Genomic DNA, 23,504 nt, shown 5'->3' with positions numbered 1-23,504 from the left:
AATTGCAAAACCTTTAAAACAGCAATAAAATTAATAATAATCAGAGGCGTCCCGCAAAACCCCATATTTAGTTAAATCCTCCCTAAGAGGGAGGGACGGCGAGTCCCATCAGATGAAGGGCTTAGATGTGAAAAGCCAAAGCGGGGGGGGGGGGGCACCTTCAGCGGCTGGTACCTCCAAAGGCCCGGCGGAACAACTCCATCTTGCAGGCCCTGCGGAACTCGCTAAGATCCCGCAGGGCCCGGACAGCTGGAGGAAGAGTGTTCCACCAGGCCGGGGCCAGAGCCATGAAGGCCCTGGCCCGTGTGGAGGCCAGCCGCATCATTGAGGGGCCAGGGACCACCAGTAGATTGGCCTCAGCTGAACGGAGAGGCCGTGTAGGGACATATGGGGTCTTCTCTTCTCTTCTTCATTTGGAGGAGGGGGAATAAAACCAAGTTCATCAGATTCGAGTCCACCACTCTTAACCACTACACCACGCTGGCAAGTAGACAGCATCGTTGTATTACATTCTGCTTTGGTTTGTGACTGTGTTGGTATGCATGCACGCACACACACACTCACACACAACTTTCATGACAGTTTAGCTAACAAGATAATATGTGGCACTGTGATCGGGCTTTCGGCAGAGCTCCACACTTTTACCTGCAGGCCATACACCTGGCCAAACCTGAATTAGCCGCAGAATAACAGACAACTGATAACAAGCCTTCTCAGCAATTGCTGTGATTCCCCATAAGCGCTCGCTGAAATTCAAACCTGAAATTGTAACCACTCAGCAAGACTGGCTTCATGCTGGCATTCAAAGTGTGAAAAAAAATGGGTGTGGACGAGAAGTATTCAGGAATGTCACACTAGCCTTTCCCCTGGTTCTAGAAAGAGGCAGGGAGATAGTCAAATTTGGGGTGGCAGAACGAGGTGTGGCACGATTATCGACATTCTCTCAGATCAGGCCAGATTTCACACATCAATAAAATATGTTCTAAGGACTCAAGCTGATTAGAACGACACTTTAAAATCTCTATCCAAACAAACTGTATCTGAAAATTGGCTGAGACAAAATTTAACTAAGCAAGCATTAATGCTCTTCTATAATGATGGATTGTTAGGTCTATTAAGTAGCTTGGGATGGCATAAGAGAAGGGAAGTTTAAATAACACTGGTGGTGAGCATACGTTCTTTCAATAAGGTACTTGCCTTATCCAAGTTAACTACTGAGGGTTTAATTAGTTTTATGATTCTAGGGCCATTTGTGCATGTGTGGTTTGCCCCACAGGGAGCATACATTTCCTACAGGTCAGGTTCTTGGTTGTGCACATATTCCCCCACCCTGAACTCACCACGCTGCAGATCAAAGAGCCCCGTGGTTTACGAAAGTGGGCCAAGTATGACTTTTTCCACGCCTGCGCTTGGAAAGCGAAGCAGACCAGTTTATGCTTGGCTACCTTCAGGCTCTCTGCTCCTCTCTGCTCCTCCCTGCCTTCCCCCGCCTTCCAGCAGCTCCTCTGCTGGCATTTCCGGCAGATTGACAGGGCTTCTTCTTTTCTTTCAATTTGGACACTTTTGATCCTTCACGGGAGCAATGGATCATTGAAGAGACTTGAAAACAAAGAAAACAAACCAAGAAAATGGTGCCAAACAACCTCCCAAACCTGGAAGCTAGGGGGCAGGCAAAATGGTGGCATTTTCTCATGTGTAAACTGAGAAATGTAGGGAGATGTCACTGCAGAGCTAACAGCCTCAGGGTAAATACTGCATGGATAAAGGGACAATATTGACCTATTGACCTTGCTATCTTCATTGTTACGCCCATGCTACAGACTTCTCTGTGACTCACATGCCAGGCTACTCTATTCAGATGGCCTCACCTTTTGACCTCACAGTATATATACTCCACTTGCTTTCCATTCCTACCATCAGATCCTCTGAAGATGCCAGCCACAGATGAAGGCGAAACGTCAGGAGAGAATGCTGCTAGAACACGGCCATACAGCCCGGAAACCACACAGCACCCCAGTGATTCCAGCTGTGAAAGCCTTCAACAATACAAAGGGACAATATCTTTGTCATTAGATCCTAATCATTGGAGGCTATTCTTAACGATTCCCTTCCATGACTCCATATAAGGGTCCCTCTCAATATGATTCAAAATCCCTTTCCTGACATGGGAGGGTGTTTTTTTTGTTTGTTTGTTTGTTTGTTCTGCTTTAAGTTAAATGCTGAGATCCAGGCCTGAGCTTCCAATGAATTCTGGGCTAACTAATCTCTGGATTTAAGTATACACAGATTCAGCCATGCTGAGAATTATAGATGCATTGACGGTACATGATAAGCAGGTTTAGCTAAATAACCCCATGTTATTTTATTTGTGAAACAGAAATCCAATCAATGGTATTGATGTGCTTCACATTGTGTTGATGTCGTATAGTGAGTAACAGAAAGCCCTCTGAACTAGGAAGGACTGGATAGTTTATCTCTTCTGCCGTAAATTCTCTGAAACTTTAGGCAACGTATTCATACGCAGTCTCAATCACACTATTAGGTACCCCCGGGAAACCAGTGGGGGGTGGAGGCGGGGCACATGGCAGGAAGCTGAAGTCTATGCCTTCCTTACTGACAACACGTCAATGTCACTTCCAGTACGCATCGGGTTTACAGTGACAAGGGAACGCTCTGGTATCTGGGCAAAAACCCTATGGTAGAAGCCATTTTTACTATAGAGTTTTTGCCCAAATAGCAGAGGGCCACTCTCTGTGAACTACACAAGTGACGTTGATGGGTTGCCTAGGCCTCAGTTTGCTGCTGATTAACTTGCACACTCTGGCTTTTTCGCCCCCCCCCCGGCCCCCCCCCTGCGGCCCCCCATGCCTAAAAGTAATTGGGGTCTCCTGCCATGGGTGGTGGTCTGGCAGCTCTACCCACTATCTGCACCATGAGTATAATTATTGGTCCTACCTTGCATTATTGTTGTAAGAATCATAACTTGACATGAACACCGGAAAAATATCATATAGTTCTAAGTATTATGTTATGCTATTATGCTATGAACCCTACGAGAGCATATTTTCACTCGCAGGATTTTCTCAGGATGAGGACAGCGCCAAACAATATTTCCATCCTGATCCTGGTTCCTGTCAGTTAAACCCTGGCCAGAAAATAGTATAAACAAGAATGACGTTTGACATTGGAAAATTGAAGCTTTTTGAGATGGACTGGGGAAAGTATTGATTTTTGTAGGAAAAAATGTGTGCGGTCTCTCTAGACCACTTCCAGCAAAGCAGTAAAGCGGAGCCAAGCAACATCAGTAAAAAGAAATCATTTCAAATGTCAGAATTGTCTGTTTCTTTTTTAAAAACCCTGAAAATTGCTAATACTTCTCAGTAGTTGCCACATTTCTGACACTTAACCACAACACAAAGGGTCTAAGATAGGGCTGTTGCGGGCTTTCTGGGCTGTGTGGCCGTGGTCATGTGCAGTGGCAAAGCCACCAGGGGACAGGGGGACCGCACCGATTCTGGGCATGTGGGGGGCGGAAAAATCCCCACGTCTCTGCGCCCCCCGCGGTGCCCCCCACCTCCCCACGGCACATCACCCCATGGTGCACACACACCCACTTACTTTTAGGAATGGAACATCCCAGAGAAGAAGCCTGCCTGCGTTGCCTGGGCCTGGTGGGAACTACTTTTCCCAGGGGCTCCTGGGAAATGTAGTTCCCACCAGGCCCAGGAAACACAGGCAGGCTTCTTCGGCCTGCTCCTTTCCTAAAAGTAAGTGGGAGGGCATGGGGGCATGGGGGGGTTGAAAAAGCCAGAGTGTGCACTGGGCGCACTCTGGCCTAGCTACGTCTCTGGTCTGGTGGATCTTGTTCCTAATGTTTCGCCTGCATCTGTGGCTGGCATCTTCAGAGGTGTATCACAGAGAGATGTCTGTGACACACTGTGACACACTGTGATACACCTCTGAAGATGCCAGCCACAGATGCAGGCGAAATGTTAGGAACAAGATCTACCGGACTATGGCCACACAGCCCAGAAAACCCACCACAACCAGTTGAGTCCAGCCGTGAAAGCCTTCGACTATACATTGGTCTAAGCCTCTAAGATATGTTTGCCGGCTCTATGGTGGGAAATTCCTGGAGATATGGGCGTGAGAAGTGAGGAGAGCAGAGTCTGGGGAAGCGAGGGAGCTCTGCAGGGACATCATGCCAAAGCATCCACCTTCTGAAGCCACCATTTTCTCCAGGGGAACTGGGCTCCAATGTCGGGAGATCAGATGTAAGTCCACGAGAACAGGAGGCCCCACTTGGAGGCTGGTAATTCACCCCAAAATCTAGTGTGGCCTACTCTTGGACCTTTAACTCCAGGGAGAAGAGCAAAAATCTGCAGGGGACACCATGGAGATACTAACATGATCACAGGGCCACAAGCCATGCTGCTGTTCACATTGTAGCCCCGACTGAAAAGCTGACAAGCCCGTCCTGACACTGAATTTCATTTCTTGTCAAGGGATGGCACTGCTGTTCGTTGTTATACTGTTTTCAGACTTTACATGTTTGCTGAATCCTATATTCTTTGCTACCCACCACCCAGATGATCCGGCCGATCCATACAAAGCCGAAGGGTAAGTCTAAGATGCCTGTTCGGTGAGAAGAGACGCCCGGCAACTGACAGAAAAGAAAAAGGCAGAGGCTGAATCAGAAGGCAGGAGAGTTGTCTTCTTCCTTTCTTTCCTTCTTTTTTTAAAAAAAGGGGAAAAAATCAAAGACCTCGCAACATGAAAGAAACTGTCAGCCATTTGTCAAAAGAAGAGCTGCTAAGATGTCTGCCAGAACAGACTACTTTCCTCTAGTTTTTCTTCTCTGCCCTCAATCCCCCCTTCCTCAGACAGGCACGCACACTCTCTGATCCAAACAACGAGCAGACAATGATAGGTAGGCCATTTCACTGCAGAATAATTCTGACAGCTAAGGCTGGGGTTTTTCCCCAACAAATTCTTTGATAAACAGAGTGTTGGAGCTGGTTTTGCAGAATGCGAATGGAAAAAGGGTCAAAAAATTATCTCAAAGAACCCAAAGGTGACGATAAAATCGGGCCTTTTAACATGGAAACTGCTACGTAACAAAAATGCAACTTTGTTCATTCAAATTAAAATCAAAATATCCAAGTAAAAGGTCCTAAATAGGCGTCCAAACATCCATCAATGAAAATTGCCACATGATAACACATAAAGTCTTATGCAACACTTTAACAGCAAAATGTGTTTCGACCTATTGGCCTTCTTCAGCGGTCAAAAATCATGTTGTAAAATATCACAATCTGACACAATCTATATCTATAAACGCGAAATTCCATTCACTGACTCATCAACAGAACTCAAAAACCACCGAAGCCACACACATGAAATTTGGCACACCTGTTCCTTACGTACTCCAGGTGCTCACTAAGAAAGGATTTCCCAAAATATTCACTTCCACTCGATTTATTACCTATTTACTGTTTTCACTGCTCATCTTTGGCCATCTGCGCGAACATTCTAAAAACAAACCAACCACTCAGTCCACAGACATGCTGCACGAACATTCTAAGGGTGGCAGTTAAACACCACCAGCTTCATGTCCTTCACTGTGGTGCACCAACTGCACTCTAACACCGCCCTCCACAATGCATGTGAACCTATCCCTTCTGTTGAAACTTCTTCAGGGAGAAGAGGAATTAAAAGCGCTTTACACATTGCATTAGAAAAAGACAACTACAGGAAGCTGCTGCAACATATGCGCAAACCAACCCCTCAGTCCACAGACAGGCTGTGAGGAAATATGCTGCATGTCACCCCAACATTCACAAACAGGCTGCAAAGAAGTATGCTGCATGTCACCCCGAAGTTAACAGAAAGGCTATGAAAAAATATTCCTCCACCCACCCTCACATTAACAACATTGCTACAGCCAAATACTATCAAAATAGATTACAAACCACACTATCACCTTGGACTACGAAACATTTGTCGGGTCTTGCTTATGGACATCAGATTGATCACTGTGGAGACAAGTTTATTGCTCTCGGCCTCCGATCACAATGTGCTTGCTGTCGTGCTCTGAAGTGGCGGGATGAGTCCCCAGGAATGTGCTGCAGTGGCGGTACAGTCCAGCTCCCTGCCCTTCAACCCTACCCTGAACCTCTTCACAGCCTTCTCACTCATCAGCATCCAATGGCAGAACACTTCCTTTTTGCATCCCAAAAATACAGCGGCTGCTTTCCAAATGACGTCTTTTGGAGCCCACCAGGCGAAAGAGAGCAATAACACATTGCATTAGAAAAAGACAACTACAGGAAGCTGCTGCAAAATAATGTGAAAACAAACCCATCAGTCCACAGACAGGCTGTGAGAAAATATGCTGCATGTCACCCCAAAGTTCGCAAACAGACTGTAAAGAAGTATGCATGTCGCCCTGAAATTCATAGAGAGGCTGTGATGAAGTATGCGTAGAGAAGCATGGGAACCCAGCTTGTGTTACAATATTGACAAAAGGGGCCTTTTAAATGGCTGAGGCAAGTATCTGAAACAGAAAGCAGAAAATAATTAATTGTATGTAATTATGTTATTATGTTATTATGCTATAAACTAATGCAAACAAATGAATAATTATAACAACAACAACAATAACAATAATAATAATAATAACAATAATAACAATAATAATAATAATAATAATAATAATAATAATAATAATAATAATAATAATAATAATAATAATAATAATAATAATAATAATAATAATAATAATAATAATAATAATAATAAATTCCTAGGCCTCTGGGTGAGGCTTGAATTGTAATGAAAGGCCAACAACCAGCTAAAGAACAGGCAGCTGTGAAATCAACTAATAATAATAATAGGATGAGGTTCGAATTGTAATGAAAGACCAACAACCAACTAAAGAACAGGCAGCTGTGAAATCAACCAAAATAATAACAACTTACTGAAAAGTTTAGCACCATTTAAACCCAGGTCTTTGCTATGGAACCATTGTTTATCCAAAAGGTATGAAATTTGGGTGCACCGAATCCCAAATTCAGCTCGAATCTGGGTGCATTTGGGCATATTCGGGCCAAAATTCAGGCTATAGAGTCCGCCCTCCAAAGCAGCCATTTTCTCCAGGGGTACTGATCTCTATGTTTCCCATTGCAAAACAAACAAGGACAAAAGAGCAAAAGTGGTTTACATGTGTGAGAGAAAAAATTAGAAAAGAAAATGGGTCAAACCCAAAAATTGAGTGTATTCCTATTCAGAAGTTAAAGCATGTTCAAGGATTATGATAATAATTGATTGTAGAAGCTGGCTGAACGTTTTTTGGCGGGAAGTCGAAAGGCAGATCCAGTCCACTCTATCAACGTACAATGTAAGTTTCAGAGGATATTCAGAGGTGGGATATTCCCTCACTGAGTAATTCCTGCAGAGTTCTCTCAAGGACTCTGTGAAGTTCCCTTTAATATAAAAGGTCAGGATCTTTATTATTTATTATAGCCCATGGATTCCGGATAGCATAGCATAGCTTCAAGAGATTATCTTTCAGGTGAAGCTATCCAGGTGCACTTGGAAATGCTATTTAACCTTCTCCTGAACTTCAGGTCATGACCATCAGACTATGGCGACCACATTTTCCCTACCTTGGAAGGTTATCAGAAATAAAAACACACAAAAGATTATAGGGCACAGACAGGTGCTACAGTAACAGAGGGCATCCAAGGACCACAGCTATGTAGTTTATGGGTAGCTTTTTGGTTATTTATGGGATTAGCTGCTCGTATAATCTGTGGCAGGAGAGCCTGGGTCAAGAGACAGTGTGGCAGATACAGCCAGCGAGATGGACATTTTACAGAGACATTATGAGTTTGCTTTGAGAACCCGAACCAAACTGAAGCAGTTGCAATAATTCTGACTTTACAGACATCCAGGAATTATGATCGCACTGCACTTTTGGAAAATATATTACATGAGGGATAGCTCACACCCTAAGGGCAAACATTCTGTTATTTTCATGACCCATAACTCAAGAGCATGGCACGCATTCATCCCTTCAGAGAACATCTTCATTCTTTGCAGGTGAGAGAGACAGTCGCAAAGAAAATACTGAAAATCAGACTCACTTGGCATTGATTGGGGTGAAATAATTGTAACCTCTTTGACTGGTCAGTTATTGCAGACTGAAGGGGGGTGGGGGGAAGAAAAGAAAAAAGAGTTTTTAAAAAGCTGGAGAAGCGCATGCAATTGTATACTAGGTGCATATTGGCTGTGATCCGATTACTGTGCTGCTCTGGTGAATTATACCCTACAAAACAGTAAAGAGAATGGATCTAATGCATAATACACAAATCTGTCTAGATGATAATACAGAAAGCACAAAATAGCAGATGCAATCCAATGTGCTCAGTAGTAGTTAAAAAAGAGATAGACCATAATCATAATAAAAATAATCCTATCAGCCTTTTCTCCTGTTTATGGGTTCAGACATTTATTATTACTCAAACCAAATATTTCTGAACTGTAAAACATTGTGTGAGTGATTTCAACAAATCGATGATGCCCACTCACATACCTGTTAAATAACCATCAATAATCTAGTTGCTAAACAGTGATACATTTGGAAATGTTTACCTACTCCTCTGATGTTTAATACACAATGATTTTTTTTAAAGGCATTTGAAGGCAAGCTCTTGAAAGGAAGATAGAAATGATTTTCATTATATGAGGCTTTTCCGCACAATTCATTTAAAACGTTTTGAGGCCGGAAATAAAACGTTTTCCCCCATGGAGTTCCACACAGTTTTTACCCCTAAACATTTTATTTCCAGCCTCAAAATGTTTTAAATGAATCCCCTTTTAAAAAATGATTTTCTGGCTGAAATGTTTTGAAAACGCCTTCAGTTTATTTATTTATTTTATTTATTTATTATACTTGTATACCGCCCTCCCCTGGAGGGCTCAGGGCAGTGAACAACAAGTTTAACAGGATACACAGATAGAGCACAGATAAAATCAATAAATATCAAAATTAATTAATAGTTGCCATGTTCTATTGGTTATGTTTCCTGCACTTCCTTGAACTTCATCCTTTAAGAGATTTGTGCAGAAAGCACTGTCGTTTTGCAAAGAATCTGAATTCTGAATGAGGTCTTTATGCCACCCCAAGCAAACTAGGTCTCTAGGGGCATCCATAAATCCATCAGTAAAGGTGAGTAAAACACTGTTCCAATCTGTGCTAGCTCTATCAAGAAGTTCACTAAGTGAATTGGAGCTCCCTGTTGATGTAACCTATTTCACAGCGTTGTTGTGAGTATAACGGCAGAAAAAAAAATCAGGCATACAGACCTGAGTTCATTTGAAGAAGGAGAGTGTACATGAAGGACAATTAAATAATGTCTAGTGGGGCTAGAGGATCAAATATGAATTTGCTAAGACCCTACCTAAGCCTCAATTATTCTTATGACATGGATGCCCACAGATCATTTCTTATTTGCATGCCTAGTGGGTCCATGACAAAACGCGGAGAGAACCAACTTAGTCCTCCAACATGATGGTTGTGGGTACCGTGGCGACTTCCTGGTGCCTTCCATCAGCTTTTGGAAAGTGAACAGGCCCAGGTGAGGAAGCGCAGAAGAGCTTCCGATTGGCCACTGAAGACCTGATTGACTGCAGATTTTGAAAAAAACACATTGCTTTAGCAGCAGCTGCCACCGCAGCACAAGGCTCCTCACTGGGAAGGTAAGTCACGGCAGCCATTTTGTGGCTGACTCCAGCACACCGTGGTGGCCATTTTGTGGTTCTGCCCACCACTGAATTGTAGAGGTGCCAATCTACTCAAAAAGGTTTGGGACCCAACACAGGCATAGATATGGGGGGGGGGGCGCCACGCACCAGGCACATGCCTGGAGGTGGAAAATTGCCCCCTGATCCCTCCCCCTCCCCCCTCGACCCTGCAGCTCAGCTAGGCAAAGCAGTCAGCTGAAACAACTTTTTTCAGCCGGCTTGCTGGCAGAAAAAGGGAAGGGGGAGAGGGAAGGGGCTGCTGGGGGTGGGGAGCAGCCAACCCCTCCCCCATCCCCACAGCCCAACCAGGCTGCTTTTTCAGTTGGCAGAACAGCCGGCTGAAAAAGCTTTGGCTGCTTTGCCGGCATCTTACCAATTCTGGCATTAAAATCCCCAGCCAACAACAACCTGTCAGGATTGTAATTTTGAAGAATATCATTAACATCATTATATAAACCCGACCAGAGTTGGTCGTTCTCTGAGACCTCAAGACTAGGGGGAAAATATAGATTTATAATTAGAAAAGTACAATGCTCCCCACTTAACAACAACGATTGAGCCCACTGTTCAAAAGGTTGGAGTTCCTTAATAGTAAAAGGAAAATTTACGGAAGTGAGGATAGCAAGGCCAGATTTAAAGCGCCCTTTTGTATGACTTTTAAAAGCTGAAAGATGATAGGTGTTAAACCCTGATAAATGTGGGGGGGTAAGGGACCAAGTTTCTTGGAGCATAATGATATTGAACCTGGTTAGGAGATTGGAAAATTCAACATCCTGGATCTTATTATGCCAACCAGCAATATTCCAAGTTATGATCTTTAAGCAATGATCAAATAGTCAATCTAATTCAATAAGTTTGTTTAAAGAGCCATTTGTGTCCTCGTAAACACATCCATTAGTCCCGCTATTAGTTGCTTGAAGATGTAATCTATTCTTGAAGGGGGCTGAAATGTGCATAGACCCATGGCTCTTACCAGCTGTTGGAGAACAGTTGGAAGAATTAGAGTTAATTCCAATATTAACAGACATAAGTTCCTGTGCCCAAGAGAGGCCTTCCGTCTGAGTGGGGTTATAAACATCTCTGAAAGCACGAGGATCCAGTTCAAGTTCTTCATTACTGATCACAGGATAGGTCTCTAATTCAGATGGAGATGAGGATGAATGGTCTCTGGGTATACACTCCAAAGAGGGCAAAAGTGAGCTTTGCCGGCATAACAATGTAAGTGTGAGGGGGCAGGGCCTTGGGGGTTGGGAAACAGGACCATAGCGGGTGGAAGCTGGGCCACAGAGGGTTGGAGGCACTGCCCGGGCGCCATTTTGGCCCCCCCCCCGCCATTTTGCCCCCTATGCCCCTGGGACCCAATATAGTAGTTAAGAGGGCTGGACCAAAACTCTGGGGCAACTAGATTCAGATCCTGTAGGTCATTGCTTTCATATCCTGCACATGAGCTCCCAAAGGCACCTGGTGGGCCACTGCAAGTAGCAGAGTGCTGGACTAGATGGACTCTGGTCTGATCCAGCAGGCTAGTTCTTATGTTCTTATTTGGACATGAAACTCACCGGGTGACTCTGGGCTAGTCATTCTCTTTCCACATAGCCCACCTCACAGATTGAACACCATTGATGCTGTCCTGCATTGGGGGATATGGGTACATTAAAATGGGATAGATTAAAAGTGTGGTATAGACAGTGGGTTTGGGTTGACATGAACGCTGACCAGCTATCAGATTTGTCAAGGCTGCAAATAGAACGTAATCAATTCAATTTCTATTGCCTCCCCCCGTTTGGGAGTGGGAGCTTTGGAATGCAATCTGTAATTGAGAAATGGGGGGGGGGAGAGAGAGAGAGAGAGAGAGAGAGAGAGAGAGAGAGAGAGAGAGAGAGAGAGAGGACTTCCTTTCAAAGTCTGCATAAATTCAATGCTGATAAATCTTCCCCCCTCCTCATTTTCAGCACCAGCTTCTGGAACGGGCCTCTTTCACCAATGAACTATTTTGTCTGTCAAGTTGGATTAAGTCAAATTAGTTCTCATTTCAATAACTGACAAAGATCGCCCTTGACAATCGCAGTGACCTCGCATGCACCACCAAGGACACGCATTCAAAATCTGCAGAAGGCACGGGGAAGTTTCCCGCTGTGACAGTAAATCTAGAGGAAGTCACTTCAATACGCTGATATAAGTGTTCTTTGCTTTCGACGTGGAAAGCTATGTCAGAATTAGCTTTCATTCGCTGACATGGTTTACGACAGTTGTTAAATTTGATTTTTTTTTTAAAAAGCATGCATTTATCTGGGAATGGTTGGTTAAGCAGATCATGACTATCATCTAAATCAAGAGAGATTGTTTAGACTGACAGCCTATAATTGTATAACCGCTATGCAGCTACCTTGAGAATTGGGTGGGTGTGCTTGCTTGCACCCTGATTTGGATCCCATTGTTATCAAAATAATGCTGGGGTCATCAGAATATCAAAAATGAACCTCACACGTTGTGGATATTTTAAAAAAGATGGATTTAAGGATAGTATTCCACAGAGCTTAATGCTAGCGGAATGTCTCTTGTGTTGGCAGAAGAAGAAGAAGAAGAAGAGTTTGGATTTATATCCCCCCTTTCTCTCCTGCAGGAGACTCAAAGGGGCTTACAATCTCCTTGCCCTTCCCCCCTCACAACAAACAACCTGTGAGGTAGGTGGGGCTGAGAGAGCTCTGAGAAGCTGTGACTAGCCCAAGGTCACCCAGCTGGCGTGTGTGGGAGTGTACAGGCTAATCTGAATTCCCCAGATAAGCCTCCACAGCTCAGGCAGCAGAGCAGGGAATCAAACCCGGTTCCTCCAGATTAGATACATGAGCTCTTAACCTCCTATGCCACTGCTGCTCCTTTTTGGTGAGTGTGGGTCACCTTGAAGTAGGCAGAATTAGTAAGATGCAGTGGGAGGGGAGTCAGAGGCCCCTTCTGCACACGCAAAATAATGCGTTCTCAAACCACTTTCACAACTGTTCGCAAGTGGATTTTGCCATTCCGCACAGCTTCAAAGAGCACTGAAAGCTGTTTGAAAGTGCATTATTCTGCATGTGCGGAATGAGCCAGAAAATCCTTTTTTGTGACATTGATTCTTGGGCAGATTCGGCATGGGCCAAAAACAGCAGTGTGAAAACGGTGTAAAATGTTTTAAAACGGTGTTAAAGGGTTCACACCGTTTTCACACCGTTTTCACTTTGCTGTTTCTGGCCCATGCGGAATTCTGCCTTGGATTGATTCCTTTCATTAACAAAAATCATACACTTTTAAAGTTATGCAGATGTCAAGAGAAAGCAAAAGCAGGAATATTCTTTCAAATCGGAATCTGAATAACGAATGAAAGAAAATTCTGAGATCGACTTCTCTACTTCGAGAATTTGTGTCTGAAACAAAATTATTGAAAGTTCACTATTCAGGCAACTTTGTGTTTTTTAGTTTGGGTTTACAGATGTGGAGTGGCCAGCCACAGATGCAGGCGAAACGTCAGGAACAAGATCCACCAGACCACGGCCACACAGCCCGGAAAACCCACCGCAACCAGTCACATCACAGTGTTTAGCAGGTGGACTAGGTTTATAAGTTTGCCATCGTCTGCCCCAGTTGTCTACACTTTACCCCCATCAAACTAATGTCAAAGGATGGGAGGTTGGGCCAATCTTGAGTCAGCTACCTGAAACCACTTAATAAAGAGAATATATCTAGAATTACAAGAATGAAATTATTCTTCACCAAAAGAAGAAGAAGAAGAAGAAGGAGGAGGAGGAGGAGGAGGAGGAGGAGGAGGAGGAGGAGGAGAAGGAGGAGGAGGAGGAGGAGAAGGAGAGGAGGAGGAGTAGTTTGGATTTATATCCCCCTTTCTCTCCTGCAGGAGACTCAAAGGGGCTTACAATCTCCTTGCCCTCCCCCCCTCACAACAAACACCCTGTGAGGTAGGTGGGGCTGAGAGAGCTCCATGAAGCTGTGACTAGCCCAAGGTCACCCAGCTGGCATGTGTTGGAGTGCACAGGCTAATCTGAATTCCCCAGATAAGCCTCCACAGCTCAGGCGGCAGAGCTGGGAATCAAACCCGGTTCCTCCAGATTAGATACACGAGCTCTTAACCTCCTACGCCACTGCTGCTCCCCCTATGCCACTGCTGCTTATAGATGTGCAAAAGCACATCTATAAGCATTTGCGGGTCTCCTATTATTCTCTTTCATCCATGCTGGTCTGGTAGCGGAGAATCTCCCTTCTAGCAAAAATTTGGACTGGGTTTTGGACATTTCCTGTATTTCTATCAGGGTCAAGCTAATTATAATACAATATGATCAAAATGTGTATTTAATTAGTGTACACATTAGACAAAATAAAAAATGGCTAGATAAAAGCATAGGTTCTAGAAACCAGACATTAACATACGTTGCACAGAAATCTCACAAAGAGCAATATAGGTGTTGTTAGAATCAATAGTTGTTTGAATAAATGTCCATCAAAATGAGATGTATTTTGGTCCTTACAGCCTTACTCAGTGGTCAGTGGCATAATATTTCAGAACATGCAACGGACAGTTGAGCTGAATTTGCAAAATGTGCCTCACCTGCCAAGACACCTACAAATGCGATTTGTAAATGAACTCTACCTGGATACCTGCAAATGCTCTTCACCCCCTCCCACCTGAGACGAAGACAAAACAGATACCCACCACACAAATCACTCCACGCTATACCACAGGGAGAAACATATTTTTTTTTCTGTGATAGTCTTCTGAAGATGCCAGCCACAGATGCGGGCAAAACATTGGGAGCTAAAACCACCAGTGCCCAGCCACACAACCCAGAAAACCCACAATAGCCAGAAAATTCCATAATGCTAATTGGCAAACTTGGGAAAGCGTGATCCGCTTGCGGTATACACTCAGTTTTAATAGCGGCCGATGGAATTGGAAGAAAAATAACCAGACTTTGGCCTTTTCTGCACTACCCCATTTCAAAGGTGTTTTTGATCCCATTGTTTACCTCTAAGTCTGCCTGCACTCCGCACCTCAGAACACTCTTTCTTGGAATGGCATAATTTTTTTTTTATTTTTCTGTGCACGTGCTGTAGCAGTGCTTTGTAGCTTCACCGATTCTATGATCCAAAAAAGGCCACAAAAGAAAACTCACAAAAATAATAAAAATTGAGAAGACGGGGGGGAAAGGGTTGAGGCGAGGGACTGAAAAATGGCGGAGCAAACACTAAAATGGAGGTTGGGCAACCACACAGGGGGCATGGAGAACGGCCCGCTGTTTTGGCGGGAAAGAAAAACGTTTCAAAGATGTTCACGCTTGTGAGGGAAAGTAGCTTGGAAACCTTTCAGCAAAAAAAACCCAAAAGGTGGCTAATGTGTTTTTAGAAACAGTGAGGCAAAAGGTGTTTGGAAACATTTTCAGAACCACATGGGGCAAAAGTATGTGGGACTCCGTGGAGAAAAAGCAGGGGCAAAGTGAGGGGGAATTGCGCCCCTGCTGGAGAGTCGCCCACCCTGCCCCTCCACGCCCCCTCCACGTCCTTGTTGTGGCGCTGCCCGGGGCATCAGGCCCCCGCCCCGTTGATGCTATGCCACTGAGGAAATGTTTCCCTAGTGGTCTGGAAACGATGTAAAGGACTTGTGGGGAAAAGGCCCTTTACTCCCATTAAGGCTGTTTTCCCCAAATTGGCTGTTTTTAACAGGCTTTTCTCCAAATCTCTGTGCATGATACCCTTGAGAATTTAAAGTCACATTTAAGGCAGTTCAAATATATTCAAGATGGCAGCTCAGCCATCCAGTCAATCCCACGGTTCTTGGAAAGAAACATGAAGAAATGAATATCAGTGATATTTTCCAGGGTTTTCCTCAGACTGCTCCAATGTATCCATAGTATGTATTTTTCTTGGAGTGTAATACTTTGGTATTGTTGGATTCTTGATATGCTTCCTGCATCATGTGTATGATGATGATGATGATGATGATGAAGAAGAAGAAGAAGAAGAAGAGGAGGAGGAGGAGGAGGAGGAGGAGTAGTTTGGATTTATATCCCCCCTTTCTCTCCTGCAGGAGACTCAAAGGGCCTTACAATCTCCTTGCCCTTCCACCCTCACAACAAACACCCTGTGAGGTGGGCAGGGCTGAGAGAGCTCCGAGAAGCTGTGACTAGCCCAAGGTCACCCAGCTGGCGTGTGTGGGAGTGTACAGGCTAACCTGAATTCCCCAGATAAGCCTCCACAGTTCAGGCGGCAGAGCTGGGAATCAAACCCAGTTCCTCCAGATTAGATACACGAGCTCTTAACCTCCTACGCCACTGCTGCTCCTTAGCCAACTGAACCCTTAGCCAATTGTGTAAGGTAAGATAAAACAGCCTTGCTCGAAACTCCCCCAGCCCAGAAGGAGAGGGGTGGTATAAAACCTTAATAAAATAAATATATTAATAAAATATGCGTGACAACGTTGTCTATTGCCCGGGAACTTGTTTTCTTTTCTGAACAGAGCCCGTTGCTTGATATAGATCTCAAAAAAGCTTTTGTGTAATATCCTGCTTGACCTTGTTATACAGTCAATAGCAAATAATTTTTGTGTATCATCTCCAGCAAGTATTTTCCCCCCTAACATCAATCCATACTATGCGAAAGGGTCTCTGATAATATGATTTCGCTCTCTCTTTCTCCACTGGCAGCAAAAATCGCCGCTGCTTCCCCTCTTTCATGTCCGTCGCTTAGATTTATTCCGTTCCCTCTTTCATCCCGCTAACAAAAAGAGGGTTTTTCTAATCTCCTTTTAACAAGAAAAGGTATCCACCATTTGTTTATCCTTCTCAAGGCATCTGTTAACAGAGAAAAGGGAGGGGCGTTGAGGCGGATCACGTGGAGCAGAAAAATGCCGACGCAAAGACTCGATAGCAAGAACTGGTAAGATAATTTTCAGGAATTATTTTTTTCCCGAAACATTACATGCTCGGCAGTGGAGATGGGATTGGGCCACATAAACAAATGAATTAGACAGTCAGAACCGATGCCTAGTAGGGCTGGCAGCTCTACATTGAGAAATACCTGCAATTTGAGGGAGGGGAGTGTCAACGGAGAAGGGCTTTTAATGGGGAATAATCCCAGAGTTCACTTTCCTAGGTGGCTATTTCCTCCAGGGTCGATTCCGCACTTGGGTTATCGACCTAAGTTCAAGCTGCCTTCGACCTAAGGGCTCCGCACAACCACTGGGATCGACGTGGCTTTGTACCAGCTTCGCCCCGTGTAACGGTCAAATTTCCGACTCCAGTTGGGAACTACTACTTTTTCAGGGAACCACGCTCGAACTCAGCTCGATTCCAGTAAAGTGCGGAATCTCTGGTGCCAGGAGTCCCCCATTCAGCCAATCACAGCTGACTGTTTTCGGGCATGCATACAGCTGGCCAATCAAAAAACGCCACCTTCGTCCCTCCATTCCTGTGGCAGTTTTTTTATAATGTGTGTGGGGATAGACGGAACGTGGCTGTAGAACAGTAGCCAATCGGAACAGAGCGGCGAAGAGGCACAGTTTGATTCCGCCCTCCGAGCTGGGATCAAGCTGGTTGCAGTGGGGAACAACAATGGCTTCGACCTAGGTTAGTACCCTTCTCAGGGAACTGGGTCGAACCTATTTTACTCGTGTGCGGAATCGCCCCAGGTGAACTGACTTCCGTGTCCTGAAGATCTGTAGTATTAGCAGGAGATGTCCAGCTACCACTTGTAGGCTGATAACCCTGTTGCCTACTCAGACTGTCTGAGGCTCTCCAGGGCCTCAAACAGAGGTCTTTCATATCACCTACCATCGGTTTTTTTAACACGAAGGGTGCCCTGCCAACCCTTCTGAGTCACGGCCTCTCCCGTAAATGCAGCTATGCATCTGAAAACGTGGTGCAGGCACACATATTTTTATTCTACCTGTTTATCAAAAGGTTTAGGACAGGGTTCGTGGATCCTCCCCCCACCCCCCTCCCATACATTTTGTTCTTGCAGCAACTCCGTGAGAAAGTCACTGTTGTGGGTTCTCTGGGCTGTGTGGCCATGGTGTGGTAGCCTTTGCTCCTCATGTCTGGCCTACATCTTTAGCTGGCATCTTTAGAGGCATGTCACAGTGGGATGTGTTTTGTGTGGTGGGTTATATGTGCCACAGAGAGAAACACCTCTCACCACGATGTGCCTCCAAAGATGCCAGGCACAGACATGCGTGAAAAGCTAGGAGCAAAAACAAGACCACAGCCACACAGCCTGGAAAACCCACACCGGCCAGTTGATTCAGTCCATGAAAGCCTTTGACGGTACTTTCTGAGGAACGTTAAGCTGGCTGACAGAGAGAGAGAGAGAGAGAGAGAGAGAGAGAGAGAGAGAGAGAGAGAGAGAGAGAGAGAGAGAGAGAGAGAGAGAGAAAGATTGGCCCAAGGCAGCCTGGTGGCCTGAAGAAAGCTCTTTCCTTTATTCAAAGGCGGCTTCCCCTGATCATAAGAACATCAGAACATAAGAACAAGCCATCTGGATCAGACCAGAGTCCATCTAGTCCAGCACTCTGCTGCTCGCAGTGGCCCACCAGGTGCCTTTGGGAGGTCACATGCAGGAGGCGAAAGCAATGGCCTTCTGCGGCTGTTGCTCCCTATCGCCTGGTCTGTTAAGGCATTTGCAATCTCAGATCAAAGAGGATCAAGATTGGTAGCCATAGATCGACTTCTCCTCCATAAATCTGTCCAAGCCCCTTTGAAAGCTATCCAGGTTAGTGGCCATCACCACCTCCTGTGGCAGCATATTCCAAACACCAATCACACGTTGCGTGAAGAAGTGTTTCCTTGTATTAGTCCTAATTCTCCCCCCCAGCATTTTCAATGAATGCCCCCTGGTTCTAGTATTGTGATCATAAATGCCTATCAGCTGCCACATATTGGCCAACCCTCGGGATGAACGTGTAAACTCCATCTCACTCGTGTAGATTCAACAGAACTAGGACACCACCTCTTCTTTCCCTTCTCAACAGAATGCTGATTAAAACTGAGATGGTCTCCAGATGAAATTAAATATAATGGGAGAGAGGTCACATTCCTCAATTTCCAGGCTCTCACAAGCAACAAGTGGAACCAGTGGAAAGGCACAGCCAATTTATGGTGAGGGAGACTTCAGAGGTGACATGTCATTGTTTTCTTCTGTGTAGCATCCCTGGACTTCCCTCATGGTCTCCCATCCAAATACTAACCAGGGCCAATCCAGTTTAGCTTCCAAGACCCAACTAGCCATTCAGGTCAGCACAGCACAAGGAGTGCCTTATAGAAAAATAGCAGCAACCGAATCACCGGGGGCAGACATTGCGGCTGTGGTGAGCAAATAGGCAAAGGGTGGTTGCTTGCAAGATGCAATGCCTAGCAGTAAGCTTGCAAGGATTTGCATTGATTGGCTCCTAGCCCTAAAAGGCGGGAAGAGCCAAGGTATGAAGGACGCCACACCCTGAGCTCGGCCTTCTTGGCTGCCGAGACTCAGGAACGGCGTGGTGTCCTCATCTGCGAGTTTTCGAGCGTAGGGCCAAGAAGAAGCTGGACTGTGGTTTGAACGCTGTTTAAAAGGCTGTGATCCCAGTGAAGGGAGCCAGCCATTTTCTTAAGGGTAGCGGAGTAGGGTGAACCTAACCCCCCCTTCGTCCACCCTTCCCCCCCTTCCCCTCTATCCCAACCCCCCCGACCCCCAGCTACCTCTCTGCTTCCCGTTGCTTTTGTGTTCCGCGGCTGCGGGACCTGCTGTACTAGTATGCCTCCCAAGAGGAGCAAGAGCAAGGAGCCGCCCGCTCGGGACCGAGTTCCCTCTGGCCGGGCCAGGGCATTGAACAACAGGGTGAGGGCTGCTTACATTTTAATGGCCTGGATCCAGCCAGCTTTTTCCCCCTTTTATGTGCCGCCCGCATCTCACATGCCTTTTGTTCATGTTGCTCCCACAATCCCCAGCATGGCCCAGCAAACCATCGCTGCAGCGGTTAACAGAGATCCCCTCCTCTTTCCTTCTTCAGCAAAATAAAAATAAAGCCAGTTCAAGTCCAACCAAACGAGCCTGAACGAAACTTGGACGACGGGTTCGATTTCTTTTTAAGGACGGGCCCCGTTCGCCCCAACGGCGCTCGGGGTTGTCGGCCGGGTGACCTGGCCGGCACGATGGGATCTAATTATTACTAATTAAAGAATTAATTATTCATAGCGGCACGAACTATTAGCATAGCAGAGAGGTGTCAGACGATGAGTTATGCGTGGTTTATGAAGCTTCAGAAAATAGATTCTTTAATAAATTTATAAAGGGGCTCAGGGGTTTCATTAAAAGGTGACTGGAGGGGTAATATGGCGGTTTCCAAGGAGACCACAGGTGGTTCGCTCGGATTTTTTTTTCCACCCGTTCAACTTGTTTGGGCCAGATGATATCCCCCCCCATCCTCTCCGCTCTTTCCTCGGGCACAGAACTCCACATTTTAATGAAACCCCTGTTGTCCTCCTGTCTCTTTGATCCCTGTGTGATCCTGTGCTTCCATGTTGGCCAGCTGGAAGTTGATGGTCGGGTTGTGTTTTGATGGGAGAGCTGCAACATGAATAAACAACAGGCCACGATAAAAAAGATTTCGGATAAAGCCCGTCTAAGATAAATAAAGGGCAGAAGAAAGAGGGTGGGGGGAGAGAGATGCACATCAATCCGTGTGAATCCACAAGGATGAGAAAGATGCTAATTATCCTCATTTCTGTCTTACGGTCTATTTAGCGCCAGCGATTATTTTAAACAGGATATTTTCCTCCTTTGATTTATAGGTTTTCATTGTCAGGCGGCGAAAAAGAAATATTTAGCATCCTTCTTCATTTTTCTCCACCCTGTCACCGCCAATGTTTTGCAGCGTTTGTTTCACAGTAATAATGAGGATGGTAATATTAATACCTCCCAGCGCAACTAACTAAATAGTGATCTAAATAATAATATTAATGTTTTCCAGCCTTCGCTCTCTTGCTGCTGGGCACATTATAAATTCTGTCTTTGCTTAAGCTGTGGAGACTGAACAAAATGCTACTCTAATGCCATTTGGAACACCATTTGAAAGTTATGCGCCCCCCGCTTCCCCGTGCCACTTCCTTGCCATTGGAAGAAGGTGGGTTGGTTTTGCCACATCTGTGACAAGAATAAAGTTAGGCCATTGCTAGAGACCTGATTCGGATGCCTGGTACTTCTCAAAAAAACAAAAAACCCACAGCAATTTGTTGTGGAGAGGGCATCTTGGGGAAGACCTACATGGACAGGAAACGGGTCTGTTGTTATCATCTTTTAAATAACCTGTTCAAATCTCACACAAAAGTTATAACTTATGCACTGTGAGTGGGTTTGTGCCAAGGGCCAGCGTGGTGTAGTGGTTACAAGCAGGTGGATTCTAATCTGGAGAAACGAGTTTGACTCCCCACTCCTCCACCTGAGTGGCAGAGGCTTATCTGGTGAACCAGATGTGTTTTCCCACTCCTACGTTCCTGCCGGGTGACCGTGGGCTAGTTACAGTTCTTCGGAGCTCTCTCAGCCCCACCTACCTCACAAAGGGTCTGTTGTGGGGAGAGGAAGGGAAAGGAGCTTGTAAGCCACATTGAGTCTCCTTATAGGAGAGAAAGGTGGGGTGTAAATCCAAAACTCTTCTTCCTCTTCTCATCAAGTCGCATTTGACTTCTGGTTTCTTACAGCAACCCTTTATGGCAGGGGTAGGGAACCTTTAACACTCAAAGAACCATTTGGACCCGTTTTCCATGGGAAAAGAAAACACTTGGAGCTGCAAATAATTTTTGACATTTAAAATAAAGATAACACTATATATATAGGGGTTTTTTTACCTTTTACTCCGCTCATTCTGAGAAGCGCATGGATGCGCCCGCCCTGCTGCCTGCAGGGCGGGCAAGGATGAAGCCGGCAGCTCGGCCTCGCTGGCTGCCAGGAAAGCGCCCGCCCCGCTCCAATGAGGCGGGCGAGAGGGGAAGCCCGCAGCGCGGCCCAGCCAACCGTGGGCAGTTGGTGCGCCCGCCCTGCTGCCTGCAGGGTGGGCAAGGATGGGGCCGGCGGCTCGGCTCGTGGAGCCACAATGCAAGGGCAGAAGAGCCGCATGTGGCTCTTGAGCTGCAGGTTCCCTACCCCTGCTTTATGGGATTTTCAGGGCAAACAACTAACAGAGGAGTTTGCCATTGCCTTCCTCTGCAAAGCACCCCTGGAATTCCTTGATAACCTCCAATCCAAATATTAACCAGATGTGGACTAGCTCTTTACGTTACCAGGAAACATTGTACAAGTACAGTGTTATGGGAAGATGCTGGGATGTGGGGGGCGTGGGGGGGGGGCGGAGTATCTCCACACATAGCAGCAAAAACCCCAGCCTCAACCCTACATTCTCTGCCACTACTTAGCATGGTGGTTTGTGTATGTATGTATAATTTGTTGTGGTGGTCTTTAACCTACAGACAACAAAAATAGCATACTAGATGAGCTGTACCCAAGAATATTAACTTTAGAGAATCAAAAACACTTCCCCACTTCACCAAATGAAACTTAAAAACAGGACTTCAACAAACCTCTTCAGAGACTTGCGAGCTGCAGATTTTATAAACTAAGAGACAGAACTTTGCTGGAGCAGCAGTGGCGCAGTGGTTAAGAGCAGGTGCATTCTAATCTGGAGGAACGGGGTTTGATTCCCCGCTCTGCCGCTTGAGCTGTGGAGGCTTATCTGGGGAATTCAGATTAGCCTGTGCACTCCCACACACGCCAGCTGGGTGACCTTGGGCTAGTCACAGCTTCTCGGAGCTCTCTCAGCCCCACCCACCCCATGTACAGCAGAATGGAATGCCAGAACGTTATTCTACACACAGATTGTGTTCAGTGAACTATGGGAGTGGACAGGCGCAAGGCAGAATCCATCCTTGCCTCTCCAAATTCCCTGTCCACCATATTTATGTTGGTACATTATGCTTAGCTTGGAGCGCATTGAGATCAAGGTGGTTTACCCTCTAGACCAAAGCATTTCCCATGATGCAAAGCAGCGTCACGATTCCAGGATTGTTGCCAAAGTACTCCAGGGTAACAAGTGCTGCTGTAATTATGCCTGGCAGATAGTCAGAAGTAGGCCCTTCGCATTTACAGGCTCTGCGACACAATTTGAAATCTACATTTCTTTTGAAGGTCCAGATGTACTGATGAACAGCAAAACACTGTCAATCATCTCTCTATGAGAAGGGCAGTTCCCCCTTTCCTGAAAATGATTGTTCTCCCTTATTATTTGATGTTTTATTAGCGTTTTATTAGAGTTTTTATTGTTATTTATTTATTTATTTTGGATTTCTATCTCACCCTGGGGGATCAGGACAACATACTGACAAAGTAAACAGAAAGTAAACAGCTTGGACAGATTTATGGAGGAGAAGTCGATTTATGGCTACCAATCTTGATCCTCTTTGATCTGAGATTGCAAATGCCTTAACAGACCAGGTGCTCGGGAGCAACAGCCACAGAAGGCCCTTGCTTTCACATCCTGCATGTGAGCTCCCCAAGGCACCTGGTGGGCCACTGCGAGTAGCAGAGAGCTGGACTAGATGGACTCTGGTCTGATCCAGCTGGCTTGTTCTTATGTTCTTAGAAAAGGGAAGACATAAAATTGGTGAGGAGGGAATAAAAAAGGGAACGTCAAT

This window comes from Sphaerodactylus townsendi, linkage group LG01, assembly GCF_021028975.2.
Source record: "Sphaerodactylus townsendi isolate TG3544 linkage group LG01, MPM_Stown_v2.3, whole genome shotgun sequence".
Lineage (NCBI taxonomy): Eukaryota > Metazoa > Chordata > Lepidosauria > Squamata > Sphaerodactylidae > Sphaerodactylus > Sphaerodactylus townsendi.
This window is presented reverse-complemented; position numbering follows the sequence as displayed.